This window comes from Pseudophryne corroboree, chromosome 6 (genome assembly GCF_028390025.1).
Source record: "Pseudophryne corroboree isolate aPseCor3 chromosome 6, aPseCor3.hap2, whole genome shotgun sequence".
Lineage (NCBI taxonomy): Eukaryota > Metazoa > Chordata > Amphibia > Anura > Myobatrachidae > Pseudophryne > Pseudophryne corroboree.
In genome coordinates this window covers 466884117-466898834 of record NC_086449.1, presented here as the reverse complement: position 1 = coordinate 466898834, position 14718 = coordinate 466884117, and the positions used below count along the sequence as shown (strand labels likewise).

The 14718-nt window shown below is 44.4% G+C and overlaps 1 protein-coding gene across 2 annotated transcripts in view; it reads right to left on the bottom strand.

Annotated features, from left to right (window-relative positions):
* The window catches only part of AASS (aminoadipate-semialdehyde synthase), a 255271-nt gene that overhangs the window by 214714 nt on the left and 25839 nt on the right, over positions 1-14718 (bottom strand). The window contains exon 2 of one of the 2 annotated variants that reach the window (XM_063927192.1): positions 5619-5729. The exons of the other annotated variant lie outside the window; for it this stretch is intronic. The gene's annotated coding sequence lies outside the window, so the exon portion shown is untranslated. The remainder of the gene's footprint in view (positions 1-5618; positions 5730-14718) is intronic. 2 annotated transcript variants of the gene reach the window in all.

Sequence of the window (14718 nt, the reverse complement as noted above, 5' to 3'; positions counted from 1 at the left end):
CGCCGCAAGAACAGCAGCGGCGGCACCAGTAGCAGCATCTCGCAAACGCCAACTCTTTCCTAGGCAGGCTACGCTTTGTATCACCGCTTTCCAGAATACGCACACAGCTGAAAACCTCTTACGGCAACTGAGGAAGATCATCGCAGAATGGCTTACCCCAATTGGACTCTCCTGTGGATTTGTGGCATCGGACAACGCCAGCAATATTGTGTGTGCATTAAATCTGGGCAAATTCCAGCACGTCCCATGTTTTGCACATACCTTGAATTTGGTGGTGCAGAATTATTTAAAAAACGACAGGGGCGTGCAAGAGATGCTGTCGGTGGCCAGAAGAATTGCGGGACACTTTCGGCGTACAGGCACCACGTACAGAAGACTGGAGCAACACCAAAAACGCCTGAACCTGCCCTGCCATCATCTGAAGCAAGAAGTGGTAACGAGGTGGAATTCAACCCTCTATATGCTTCAGAGGTTGGAGGAGCAGCAAAAGGCCATTCAAGCCTATACAACTGACCACGATATAGGAGGTGGAATGCACCTGTCTCAAGCGCAGTGGAGAATGATTTCAACGTTGTGCAAGGTTCTGCAACCTTTTGAACTTGCCACACGTGAAGTCAGTTCAGACACTGCCAGCCTGAGTCAGGTCATTCCCCTCATCAGGCTTTTGCAGAAGAAGCTGGAGACATTGAAGGAGGAGCTAACACTGAGCGATTCCGCTAGGCATGTGGGACTTGTGGATGGAGCCCTTAATTCGCTTAACAAGGATTCACGGGTGGTCAATCTGTTGAAATCAGAGCACTACATTTTGGCCACCGTGCTCGATCCTAGATTTAAAACCTACGTTGTATCTCTCTTTCCGGCAGACACAAGTCTGCAGGGGTTCAAAGAACTGCTGGTGAGAAAATTGTCAAGTCAAGCGGAACGCGACCTGTCAAAATCTCCTCCTTCACATTCTCCCGCAACTGGGGGTGCGAGGAAAAGGCTCAGAATTCCGAGCCCACCCGCTGGCGGTGATGCAGGGCAGTCTGGAGCGACTGCTGATGCTGACATCTGGTCCGGACTGAAGGACCTGCCAACGATTACGGACATGTCGTCTACTGTCACTGCATATGATTCTCTCACCATTGAAAGAATGGTGGAGGATTATATGAGTGACCGCATGCAAGTAGGCACGTCAGACAGTCCGTACGTATACTGGCAGGAAAAAGAGGCAATTTGGAGGCCCTTGCACAAACTGGCTTTATTCTACCTAAGTTGCCCTCCCACAAGTGTGTACTCCGAAAGAGTGTTTAGTGCCGCCGCTCACCTTGTCAGCAATCGGCGTACAAGGTTACTTCCAGAAAATGTGGAGAAGATGATGTTCATTAAAATGAATTATAATCAATTCCTCCGTGGAGACATTCACCAGCAGCAATTGCCTCCACAAAGTACACAGGGAGCTGTGATGGTGGATTCCAGTGGGGACGAATTGATAATCTGTGAGGAGGGGGATGTACACGGTGATGAATCGGAGGATAATGATGAGGTGGACATCTTGCCTCTGTAGAGCCAGTTTGTGCAAGGAGAGATTAATTGCTTCTTTTTTGGTGGGGGTCCAAACCAACCCGTCATTTCAGTCACAGTCGTGTGGCAGACCCTGTCACTGAAATGATGGGTTGGTTAAAGTGTGCATGTCCTGTTTATACAACATAAGGGTGGGTGGGAGGGCCCAAGGACAATTCCATCTTGCACCTCTTTTTTTCTTTCATTTTTCTTTGCGTCATGTGCTGTTTGGGGAGTGTTTTTTGGAAGGGCCATCCTGCGTGACACTGCAGTGCCACTCCTAGATGGGCCAGGTGTGTGTGTCGGCCACTAGGGTCGCTTATCTTAGTCACACAGCTACCTCATTGCGCCTCTTTTTTTCTTCTTTGCGTCATGTGCTGTTTGGGGAGTATTTTTTGGAAGGGCCATCCGGCCTGACACTGCAGTGCCACTCCTAGATGGGCCAGGTGTTTGTGTCGGCCACTAGGGTCGCTTAGCTTACTCACACAGCTACCTCATTGCGCCTCTTTTTTTCTTTGCGTCATGTGCTGTTTGGGGGGTGTTTTTTGGAAGGGCCATCCTGCGTGACACTGCAGTGCCACTCCTAGATGGGCCAGGTGTTTGTGTCGGCCACTTGGGTCGCTGAGCTTAGTCATCCAGCGACCTCGGTGCAAATTTTAGGACTAAAAATATTGTGAGGTGTGAGGTGTTCAGAATAGACTGAAAATTTGTGGAAATTATGGTTATTGAGGTTAATAATACTTTGGGATCAAAATGACCCCCAAATTCTATGATTTAAGCTGTTTTTTAGGGTTTTTTGAAAAAAACACCCGAATCCAAAACACACCCGAATCCGACAAAAAAAAATTCGGTGAGGTTTTGCCAAAACGCGTTCGAACCCAAAACACGGCCACGGAACCGAACCCAAAACCCGAAAAATTTCCGGTGCACATCTCTACTAACAAGGGGGGCACTGTCCAGCAAAATCACATGTAAAACTTTATACCCAAAACTAGGTTCACCAGTTCCAAAAGGTATGGAACCAGTAAAATTTTGTAAAGGTATGCACAAAGGACCATGTCGCTGCTCTACATAACTGTTCAACTGAGGCTTCATGGTGCACAGCCCAAGAAGCCACTGCTGCACAAACAGAATGGACACCCAAGGAAAGACAGGACAGGCTTATCTGAAGACAGACAAGACACTTGGACGCAGGACAATTCCTCTTTGGACCATCTGCAAACTACAGGGGAATCCGTATGGAGGAAGTACAGTCAATATAAGTTTGTAAAACAAGGACAACATCCAGGAGACCTAAGGTCATGGAAAAAGAATAGAATGCTGCTCCAGAAAACTAGGAGAACAATATCCTGGTTCAAATAAAACTTCAAAAACCACTTTTGGTAAAAAGGAAAGTTGTTAAAAAAAAAAAATACCCGGTCAGAATTAAAAATAACCAGTGGGGGCTTACAAGATAAAACAACCACTTCTGAGATGCATCTAGCTGAAGAATTGGGCAGAAGAAAAACCACCTTCCATGTGAGACACCGTAATTCCACAGACACCAGAGGTTCGAATGGAGATCTCTGAAGCTCATCCAACACCAAACTCAGGTCCCATGGAGGAATAGGTAGTATATATTGTGAATGCCAAATTGCTCTCTCAAATATTTAAAATGCCCGCTCTAATATATATTGCAGACGCCAGGCGCATCTTATTACCATATACGATAAAAGTGCACTGTACATCGCAAAACACTGCATCCCATAAGAGAAAACAATACACCTACACATTATCTGAGTTCCAAAGCTCATTGATGTATATATTTGTTATTAAAAGGATATGCATTCAATATATTACAATGTACAGTATACCTATAGTTACAACTCATACAGTAAGCAGTTAATACATACAGTTACAGGCCAGCGATACAATACTGTTCCCTCAATGCTTATGTCTCTCTCTCTCTCTCTCTCTCTCTAAAATCATGCTGGGACTCCATCTTACGCTGAGACCAAAACAGGAACTGAGCTGGCAATAACTCCATCATCGTCTCAGACCTTACAGCAACTGAGCTCCTGTGTGATCAATAATGTGTTATCTAGTTTCTGGGGGAGGGGACTTACTCATTCATAATGAGTCACTAGTCTCTTTGTATATGCTAATCAGGTTCAGCCTTGAAGACCTCCAAAGGGCTGGCCTGAGTTTCCTGTTTGGAATATCTATTGTTCTAATAAAAGTGATTTTAGCTTTTATACATATAATCATAATTATTTGTTGCAATGTCCTACAACTTTATAACAAGTATCAAATGAATCTACACATTAATCTGGTTGCTTTAATAGTAAATATGACCGGTCTATCTTGTTTCGTTCAAATAATACACATACATGACATTACTTCATTGTATATAATTTTAAATCATGTCAGGCGCTTGGATATTATTATAATTATGTACTGTATGAAATAAGTGTCGAATCCATCTCTGTGGCATGTCCGTGTAAATGCGTGTGTTACCATATATTGCTGTGCTCGCTGCGCATATTTGCAAGTATAGCGACTTATATGTGTGTAGTTTGTATGTTCTTTTTATGTCATATTTTTGACTTCGACAATATGGGCCTGAATTCCAAGTACACCCTGAAAAAAAAAAAAATGTATGTACCTCTGGAATAGTGGCTAAAAATTTCTGCAAAAAAAAAGCCAGAGGTGAAATTTGGCCTTTGAGGGAATATAGGTGAAGGACCCGAGGCAAACCATTCTGACACACATGCTCACGCCATACAATGTTAAGTTTCCAGACATGTTTACAAATTCTAGAGGTAACTGGTTTACAAGCGCAAAGCAAGGTCTGGATAACCGTCCTGTAAAAGCCACAGGCCATATCAAAGGAAAATCTCACCTTAAACATGTGCAACAGCAACTATAAAGTCTGGTGGTCATCATTCTGTTACATCCATAGACTTTATATTTGCAATTGCACATGTTTAAGGTGAGCTGTTCCCTCGATATGCTACTAAGATTTAATCTGCTTGGTGGACAACCATTTTGAAACACCTTTTCGATATACCAGTATTTGTCAATTTTATACAATATTCAAGATATACCCGAGTAAGTCTCAAAGATCCATTATGAGGATTTGCAACTGAAGGCTTGTACCCCTGAAAAAGGGTTGAAAAATCTTGTCCTGAATAGTGGAAAAAGCCTTACAGCTATTGTATAAAAACTGTATCATTTAAGCATTGCTCTGGTATTGTGTGAAATTTAATCTTTCAATTTTTTTTTTTATATTAACTCATTTATGGTGGCCTTTGGCCTAAATAACATTGGGTGTTTATATTTTATATAGGGGATCAGGTGTAGAACCCATGGCATACTTAGGATTATAGGCAGCAATTTTAGGTAATATAATAGAGAGTAATACCTATAAGAACCTTCAGCTCCTTAAGGAGTGTAACTCCTTTTCCACAATTTAGCAATAAATTCAAAAGTTGTTTATTTACTAAGGTGCGGGTTTATAGAAGTGGAGAGGTTACCTAGGTGCTTAATAATACTTTTGTCCATATAGTGTAGATAAAGACCGGCACTTCATTCTTTTCATTATGGAAATGCCTGAGTGCTCTCCCACATAATATGAAACTAATAGAAGAGACAGGCAGCACTCTCGGGATTCATACAGTGACAACACGCAGGAGACGGAGTCTCAAGCTGTGATTAACGTTCAGTTGTGAAACCTTTGTCAGAATCAAATGTACATTAACCACTCTCTTACCTTAATAACAAACACCCATGTGCACTGAACGCTCCCATCCAGCGGCAAGTCGGGGCCTGATGATGTCACTGCTTCAGCGAGACATGCTCCTAGTGCTCCCTGACTGCCTCACTGGTAACCTATCAACCTAGCAACAAGTGTGCACACCATCACCCATACATAGTTGCAGCATGAAACATAATACACATATACTAAATGGCCTATGTTACAATAAACGTAATAACATAATATAACTTTTAAAGATACAGATATGAGATACAGTTTAACTCCAGTATTTCCAGTCTCATAACCTAAGAAGGACTTATATGAAGCAATTAAAACTCACATTTTCATTAAGGCCACCATGTAACTATATTTAAGCTATGTTATCCATCACTCTTCTCATTTCATCAGAGCTTTAGCTCGGTCTACCACTCTACGTTTTTTGGCTTCTGATCTAGAATTTTAAATTGAAAAAAACACATTTGAGGATGAGTCAATTGCTGCAAATATCTTGTTCTTTACAAGACATATAGACGACCAATTCCTTATTTGGAGGGGGTCTAAACAAGAATTTCTAGAGATGGTTTTGCTAATTAACATTTTAGGTGAAACTATAAAATTTCACAGCTAACAGTAATGTTACGGCACAGTACCTAGGGGTTTCAGACTCCCTTGCTGATTAGTCTGAATTAAACAATTTGTTAAAAAAAAAAATCTACTAAGAAAACACATTCAGGGTTTTTTCATTCACCTGTAATCAAACACAGACTCCCATATTCCCAATTTTTGTGCATCCACAGAATTTCTGATAATTTACAGAATACCGTTTGAGAGAATGACCTAATGGCTGCTCAACTTGGAAGAGCTCATGAAGGCTAACTAAGGGTTTTTTTAAATTCCCATAGCTGATACGAGGTACTTTGAAGTCCAAATGTGCAAATGTCCCCAATAGGGTTAATCAAATAGCCTTTGTAAACACCTAAAGAACTGTTAGTCACTGCCAGGTGGATTTAGACCTCATGGGGCCCTAAGCAAAATACCAATTTAGGGACCCCCTCCCTCAAACAATCCTTAGCACTATATTTTATTCCTGATTTATGCCCCTTACATTATTCATTGTTTTTCCTCTGTATATTCTATTACAGTATATCACTTTCCCCCTTCACTAATTGCACCATGTCCCCCTCACCTCTAATTTCCATTATTACACCACTCGGTAACTGCATTTTAGATCAGTGCTCCCCGAACTGAATTTAGCAGGTTCCCATATCCAAGATCCAATTATTATACCCTCACTCACTGACTGTACTGTATACGAGTGACCCAGGCTTACTGATTGTAGCAAGCCCCACTACCTAAAATACTCATTATTATCCCCACCCCCCACTCTCACTTACTGACTGCATTGTAGAGCAGCATTTTATAATACCCATAACACCCCCTGTAATTATTATATATCAGTCCCCCGCCCCTGTATCTCCTATACATGGTAGTACTTAAAATAGAGTATCATATCATATTGGTATATCACCAGTGTGCCCCTCCCCCCCGGCCATGATTGTAGCAGGTGGATGTTATACACTGTACGTAAAATAACACTGTCCATCCCCCACCTGATTGGAATGTGAAGTAGGAGGATGTTATACAAAATTAAAAAATAAAATACTGTTATAAAGTACACCTAAAGAGGTCATATATTTTCTTTGTGCGTGACTGACATCATACACATGTGCGTTATGATGGGTCACGCGCACAGTACTGCAGGACTGGAGAAAGGTGTGCACTGTAGCTGGCACTCTACAGCTGTCCAATCACTGATAGGCTGCCAGGAGTCTTCAGCCAACCCAGCTCTCAAACTATTTCGGTGGAGCTCACGGTCCGCCGGAAATGCACTTTATACAGACTTGGCGGCCCATTGGGCCCTAAGCAGCTGCTTTGGTTGTCTTGTGGTAAATCCGCTACTGGTCACTACAGACTCTGATTTAAAATTATTTAAAAATTCCTTGTGGGTCCCTAGTAATTCTAGGAATAGGAATTTACGTGACTTGTTAGTCCATAATGATATTACAGGAATGCAAGAACGTAGTACTCAAAATTTTTCTAACGAGAAAGCCAGGTTGTTGTAAGTGCACTGGCTGCACCACATGTAGCTACAGGTAAACAGGTAGGTTATTCTCTCACCCTCAGACTGGTACACATATTCCTATCAAACAGGTCTTAACTTGCTCTAGTGCATATGTAGAGTACTAAATACGATGCCCTTGCGGGCTCTCTAGTGCCAGGTGAATAGAAGACCTATGCATGTCCATTCTCTTTCTTTCTTTAAATTGTCTAGTCGTTTTACTGACCTAGAAAAGCCCATAAAATGACTAAACAATTTAAATAAAGTCTAGACATGCATAGGTCTTCTATTCGCCTGGCACAAGAGGGGAGAGCACAGGAACAGTAGGCACGACATTTTAAGATCTCTAAGCATAATCTCTCTTCCCTAAGATATAAAATTATAGATCAGGAGCCAGAAAAAAAAAAAAAAAAAGTGAACAGTGCGATGAAGACATCGCTTAAATACATTGGGGTCTATTCACGGAGAAGTGAGAAGCCCTTTATCATAGATCCACAAAGGGTGTTCCCTTGGAGAACTTATTTCTCTAGCGGTGCCCCAGCTGTGTGTCAGGAGCACTTTCTCTATACAATAGTATGGAAAGAGCGATTTAAAGAAGCTGGATAGCTCTGCTTTACATTTTGCTTCTCTGAAAAAAAGCTGCCATCTCAGGATGACGCAGAGAGACTGCTGAGGGGAAAAGGACTGTCTCCTCGCTTCCTCCCTGCTCCCTTCTGTGCACATTAGCCAATCAGAGGAGCCCAGGAAGCAGACTAAGATTAGCTTTTTTTCAAGTGACAGAAAAGTCAGTTGTGGCCTGATAAAATGGGTCCTACCCTTTCTATGGCAGCACCACTCTACGCTAACCCCCCCCCCCCCCCCCCTTCCCTCCCCCACCGCCCCAACCCCACACACACACCTCCCCCCTCCCTAGTGTAACAATAGGTGGTGTCAAGCTGCCCCGGCAAGAAGGAGCAGGTGGCGGAATACAGTAGGGGGTAGATTACGGTAAATACCCCAATCCCAGCCTAGTGCCTACATTGTGGCTGCTGTGTCCCGAACAGCCTTCTCACCCCACTACTGTCGGTCCCCTCCCCTCAGTGATTACTCAGGTCCATGGCTGCTTGAAAGGTCAGAAGGCGTTTCCACTGCAGACTGGCTTATTGATCACAGGTCTCTGCCCCCAACCCTCTGCTGCTATATACAGTGTGCCAGGTCACCACTGACTACCCACTGCAGACTTGCTCTGCGCCCCCGCCCCGATCCCCTTGCTGTGACTTGGCGCATGTGCAGAAAACATCTGCTTCCCTACTCACTACTAACACAGTGGACTGCAGAAGAAAACCAAAATAAGCAATATATTCAGGCGCAGATCTCATATGTTGGCAATAATGACAATATATAAACTCTAGTCATCACTTGGCTCAACTGCGGCTTTAAGAAAAGAGATCACTGTACCTCCAAAGCTAATCAAACATACAGAAAATAAAACCAAGTGTGAGATTAATTAGAACTAAACTTAATGCATGCTGCGCTACCTTTACTATTGTCCGTTTTGACTTGCGTAAACGAATATACTCACTTGCAAATTGTGTTTATGCCAACGGATGATATTTGGACATATATGCCGTTATTATAAGTGTAAAACACACAGTTAAGTTGTCTGAATTATGGATTGTCATATATGGGCTACTAACTATTGAAGCTGCGTGTGTTGGAATACTAACAAAGATATTGCTACATCGTGGTCAAAGTTTTATTTAATAAGGCAAGCTTCCATGGAAAATGGTCTACATGACACAAAATTGCACATGCAAAGCTGCATGTACTGAAGAAGTTATTTGTTACATTGTGGCCATAATATCTAAGAGCAATCAAGCACGAATAGAAATTCAATGCTATAAAGTATGGGATATTATAACTGTGCCAGAGAAACAAATAAATAGGATTGTAATACATTTTTTTGTGGTGTTTTCTGAATTCATTTTATGCATATGTGAAACACCAGCCATGTGTATTGTGATTGTGTTTTTTTGTTTGTTTGTTCTTTTAAGAGAACAAAAAATAATTTGATCCGACTGCAGAAGACCGGATCGCTGGAGCCCTGGATTTCGGATTGCTTCACCGGAAATATAACGGGCCTAATTCAGACCTGATCGCAGCAGTAAAATCTTTCTCTAATGGGCAAAGCCATGTGCACTGCAGGTGGGGCAGATGTAATATGTGCAGAGTTAGATTTTGGTGTGTTATATTGTTTCTGTTCAGGGTTAATACTGTCTGCTTTATTTTTACACTGCAATTTAGATTTCAGTTTGAACACACCCCACCCATAGCCAGATTAAGGGGGTAGGGGGATGCAGGGCATACTCTTCCCCGGGCTCCCCTCTGTCAGAGGGCCCCCCGGCCAGAGCACACTGACATCACCAGCTTTCCCTTTTTATGCAGCAGCAGAAACAGACAGCCAGAATGTGAGCAGGACAGAATGCAGGGGTGTAGTATGGTATGCCGGCGGCCGGGCTCCCGACGACCAGCATACCAGCGCCGGGAGCCCGACCGCTGGCATACCGACAGTGTGGCGAGCGCAAATGAGCCCCTTGCGAGCACGGTGGCGCGCGTATTCTCCCTCCAGGGGGGTCGTGGACCCCCACGAGGGAGAAAAAGTGTCGGTATGCCGGCTGTCAGGATTCCGGCGCCGGTATACTGTGCGCCGGGATCCCGACAGTTAGCATAGTGAAGACCACCTGTATGCAGTGCAGGCATAGACATAGGAGTATCAGATTTCATGAACTATCGATGGAGCTTCCCAACCAGAGGAGAGATAAAATGGTGGAGAGAGTTGTAAGTGACACAGGGATCCAGCTCTCTCCAAACCTGGGTGTCCGAGTCCCGTGTAACTTGTTATCTAATGAGGGTCTAGAGCAGGCATTCCCAACCACCGTTCTCAAGGCACACTAACAGTGCAGGTTTTAGTGATATCCAGGCTGCAGCACAGATGGTTAAATCAAAATAACTGAGCTACTAATTAAGTCACGTGTGCGGAAGCCTGGATATCACTAAAACCTGCACTGTTAGTGTGCCTTGAGGACCGTGGTTGGGAATGCCTGGTCTAGAGACACACACAGTACTCCTGAGTCCTGTCCCAATGTGTAAGTAGTACAGAGGCTGCTGCTATTTTGCATGTGACAAGATAAAATATGGATTTTATTTTTCCATGTGTATTTTAAGGTTGTTTAAATTGTCTTTGTTCCACTACACGAATATTTTATAAAATAGTTGTCTTTCAATTAGGTGGAGCTATGAACAGTACCCAGGCATTAAACTAATAGTAAAAATCAAATAGACCCCATTAGGCTAAATTTAATATACACAATCCATACACCCCAATATGACCCATTCCAGGAGGTACAAAATGCTCTCTACCTGGACTTCCTTCTTAAGTTATGATTGCAATCACCTGTGTTGAAACACCTTTCTCATCAATTAAATAGTTCAACACATGTGAGTAAAATCATATAATAAGAGGGAAGTCCATGTAAACAGCATCTTGTCCCTCCCAGGATAGGTCATGTGGGAGGTATACACAAACTTATATACAGCAGCCCCGCCCCTTCCAACAGGGCTCCCCTGTCTAAAGGGCCCCGAGCACCCTCAAGGCTTAATCCAGCCCTGACCCCACCCAAATGTAACTCACTCTGCACATCTTGTATCTGCCCCACCTGCAGTGCACATCGTTTTGTCCATTAGAGAAAAAGTTTGCTGCTGCGATCAGGTTTGAATTAGGCCCAAGTATCCATGAAATGCTACTTAACAAACATAATCGCATCAAACAGATATAGTTAAAAGTAACAATTCTCTTTATACTTCTTTCATGAATAGACCCTTTTGTCAGTTGGTGGCCTTAATAAAAATTTGAGTTTCAACTGCTTCATATAAATCGTTGTTCGATTATGAGACTGGATTTAAAACTGGAGTTAAAATATAATATTTTTATCTTTACAAAGTTATGTAATTTATTTATTGTAACATTGCCCATTCAGGATGTGTGTATTATGTTTCATGCTGGAGCTATATATGGGTAAAGGTGTGCGCACTCGTCGCTGTATTGATAAGTTACCAGTGAGGCAGGCAGGGAATGCTGGGAGCGTGCATTGGCGAGGCAGTGACATCATCAGGCCCAGACTTGTTGCAGGTTTCTGCGATTTACATATGGTAGCAACTAGAACCCCTTCAGGTACTGTAGCCTTTGAAGTCATTAGACAACATGAATAATTGGACATACCATGTGACCTGCAATGCGGTATCCGTTTGGATGGTCGACCATGTTATGGTCGACAGTCATTAGGTCGACCACTATTGGTCGACATTGACATGGTCGACACATGAAGAGGTCGACATGAGTTTTTCACATTTTTTTTCTTTTGTGGAACTTTCATACTTAACGATCCACGTGGACTACGATTGGAACGGTAATCTGTGCCAAGCGGAGCGAGGCACCATGCCCGAAGTATCGCGAGCGAAGCGAGCCATGCGAGGGGACGCGGTGCACTAATTGGGGTTCCCCATCACTTTACGCAAAAAAACGACACCAAAAAAAGTAAAAATAAGATTTTACTCACCGATAAATCTATTTCTCGTAGTCCGTAGTGGATGCTGGGGACTCCGTAAGGACCATGGGGAATAGACGGGCTCCGCAGGAGACTGGGCACTCCAAGAAAGATTTAGTACTACTGGTGTGCACTGGCTCCTCCCTCTATGCCCCTCCTCCAGACCTCAGTTAAGGAAACTGTGCCCGGAAGAGCTGACATTACAAGGAAAGGATTTTGGAATCCAGGGTAAGACTCATACCAGCCACACCAATCACACCGTATAACTTGTGATAAACTTACCCAAGTCAACAGTATGAACAACAACAGAGCATCAAACAATGGATGCCAACATAACATAACCCTTTATTAAGCAATAACTATATACACGTATTGCAGAAAGTCCGCACTTGGGACGGGCGCCCAGCATCCACTACGGACTACGAGAAATAGATTTACCGGTGAGTAAAATCTTATTTTCTCTAACGTCCTAGTGGATGCTGGGGACTCCGTAAGGACCATGGGGATTATACCAAAGCTCCCAAACGGGCGGGAGAGTGCAGATGACTCTGCAGCACCGAATGGGCAAACATAAGGTCCTCCTCAGCCAGGGTATTAAACTTGTAGAACTTAGCAAATGTGTTTGAACCCGACCAAGTAGCTGGTCGGCAAAGCTGTAATGCAGAGACCCCTCGGGCAGCCGCCCAAGAAGAGCCCACTTTCCTTGTGGAATGGGCTTTCACTGATTTTGGATGCAGCAATCCAGCCGCAGAATGAGCCTGCTGAATCGTGTTACAGATCCAGCGAGCAATGGTTTGCTTTGAAGCAGGAGCACCCAGCTTGTTGGATGCATACAGGATAAACAGCGAGTCAGTTTTCCTGACTCCAGCCGTCCTGGCTACATAGATCTTCAAAGCCCTGACTACATCAAGCAACTTGGAATCCTCCAAGTCACGAGTAGCCACAGGCACCACAATAGGTTGGTTCAAATGAAAAGATGACACCACCTTCGGCAGAAATTGCGGACGAGTCCGTAATTCTGCCCTGTCCATATGGAAAACCAGATAGGGGCTTTTACATGACAAAGCCGCCAATTCTGACACAGGCCTAGCCTAAGCTAAGGCCAATAGCATGACCACCTTACATGTGAGATATTTTAACTCCACGGTCTGAAGTGGCTCAAACCAGTGAGATTTCAGGAAACAACACCACGTTAAGATCCCAAAGTGCCACTGGTGGCACAAAAGGGGGCTGAATATGCAGCACTCCCTATACAACGTCTGGACTTCAGGAAGAGAAGTCAGTTCTTTTTGAAAGAAAATGGATAGGGACGAAACCTGGACCCTAATGGAACACAATTTCAGGCCCAATGTCATTCCCGACTGTAGGAAGTGAAGGAAATGGCCCAGCTGGAATTCCTCCGTAGGGGCATTCCTGGCCTCACACCAAGCAACATTCTTTTCCGCCATATACGGGGATAATGTTTAGCAGTCACCTCCTTCCTAGTCTTTATCAGTGTAGGAATAACCACATCCGGAATGCCTTTTTCTGCCCGGATCCGGCGTTCAACCGCCATGCCAACAAACGCAGCCGCGGTAAGTCTTGGAACAGACAGGACCCCTGCTTCAACAAGTCCTGTCTGAAAGGCAGAGGCTATGGTCCTCTGTGAGCATTTCTTGCAGATCTGGATACCAAGTCCTTCTTGTCCAATCCGGAACAATGAGTATTGTTCTCACTCCTCTTTTCCTTATGATTCTCTATGAGAGGAAGAGGAGGAAACACATAAACCGACTGGAACATCCACGGTGTCACCAGTGCGTCTACAGCTATCGCCTGAGGGTCTCTTGACCTGGCGCAATACTTCTGTAGCTTTTTGTTGAGGCGGGATGCCATCATGTCCACCTGTGGCAGTTCCCACCGACCTACAATCTGCGCAAAGACTTCTCGATGAAGTCCCCACTCTCCCGGGTGGAGGTAGTGCCTGCTGAGGAAGTCTGCTTCCCAGTTGTCCACTCCAGGAATGAACACTGCTGACAGTGCGCTTACGTGATTCTCCGCCCAGCGAAGAATTCTGGTGGCTTCTACGATCGCCACCCTGCTCCTTGTGCCGCCTTGGCGGTTTACATGAGCCACTGCGGTGAAATGGTCTGACTGAATCAGAACCGGTTGGTCGCGAAGCAGGGTCTCCGCTTGACTTAGGGCGTTGTATATGGCCCTTAGTTCCAGGATATTGATATGAAGGCAAGTCTCCTGCCTTGACCACAGCCCTTGGAAATTTCTTCCCTGTGCGACTGCCCCCCACCCTCGGAGGCTTGCATCCGTGGTCACCGGGACCCAGTTCTGAATGCCGAATCTGCGACCTTCGAGTAGGTGAGCACTCTGCAGCCACCACAGGAGAGACACCCTGGCCCTGGGGGATAGGGTGATTAACCGATGCATCTGAAGATGTGATCCGTACCACTTGTCCAGTAAGTCCCATTGGAAGGTCCTCGCATGGAACCTGCCGAAGGGAATGGCCTCGTATGATGCCACCATCCTTCCCAGGACTCGCGTGCAGTGATGCACTGACACCTGTTTTGGTTTTAATAGATTCCTGACCAGTGTCACGAGCTCCTGAGCGCTCTCTATCGGGAGATAAACCCCTTTCTGGTCTGTGTCTAGGATCATGCCTAGGAGAGGCAGATGAGCTGTAGGAACCAACTGCGACTTTGGAATGTATAGAATCCAGCCGTGTTGCCGTTACACTTCCAGAGAAAGTG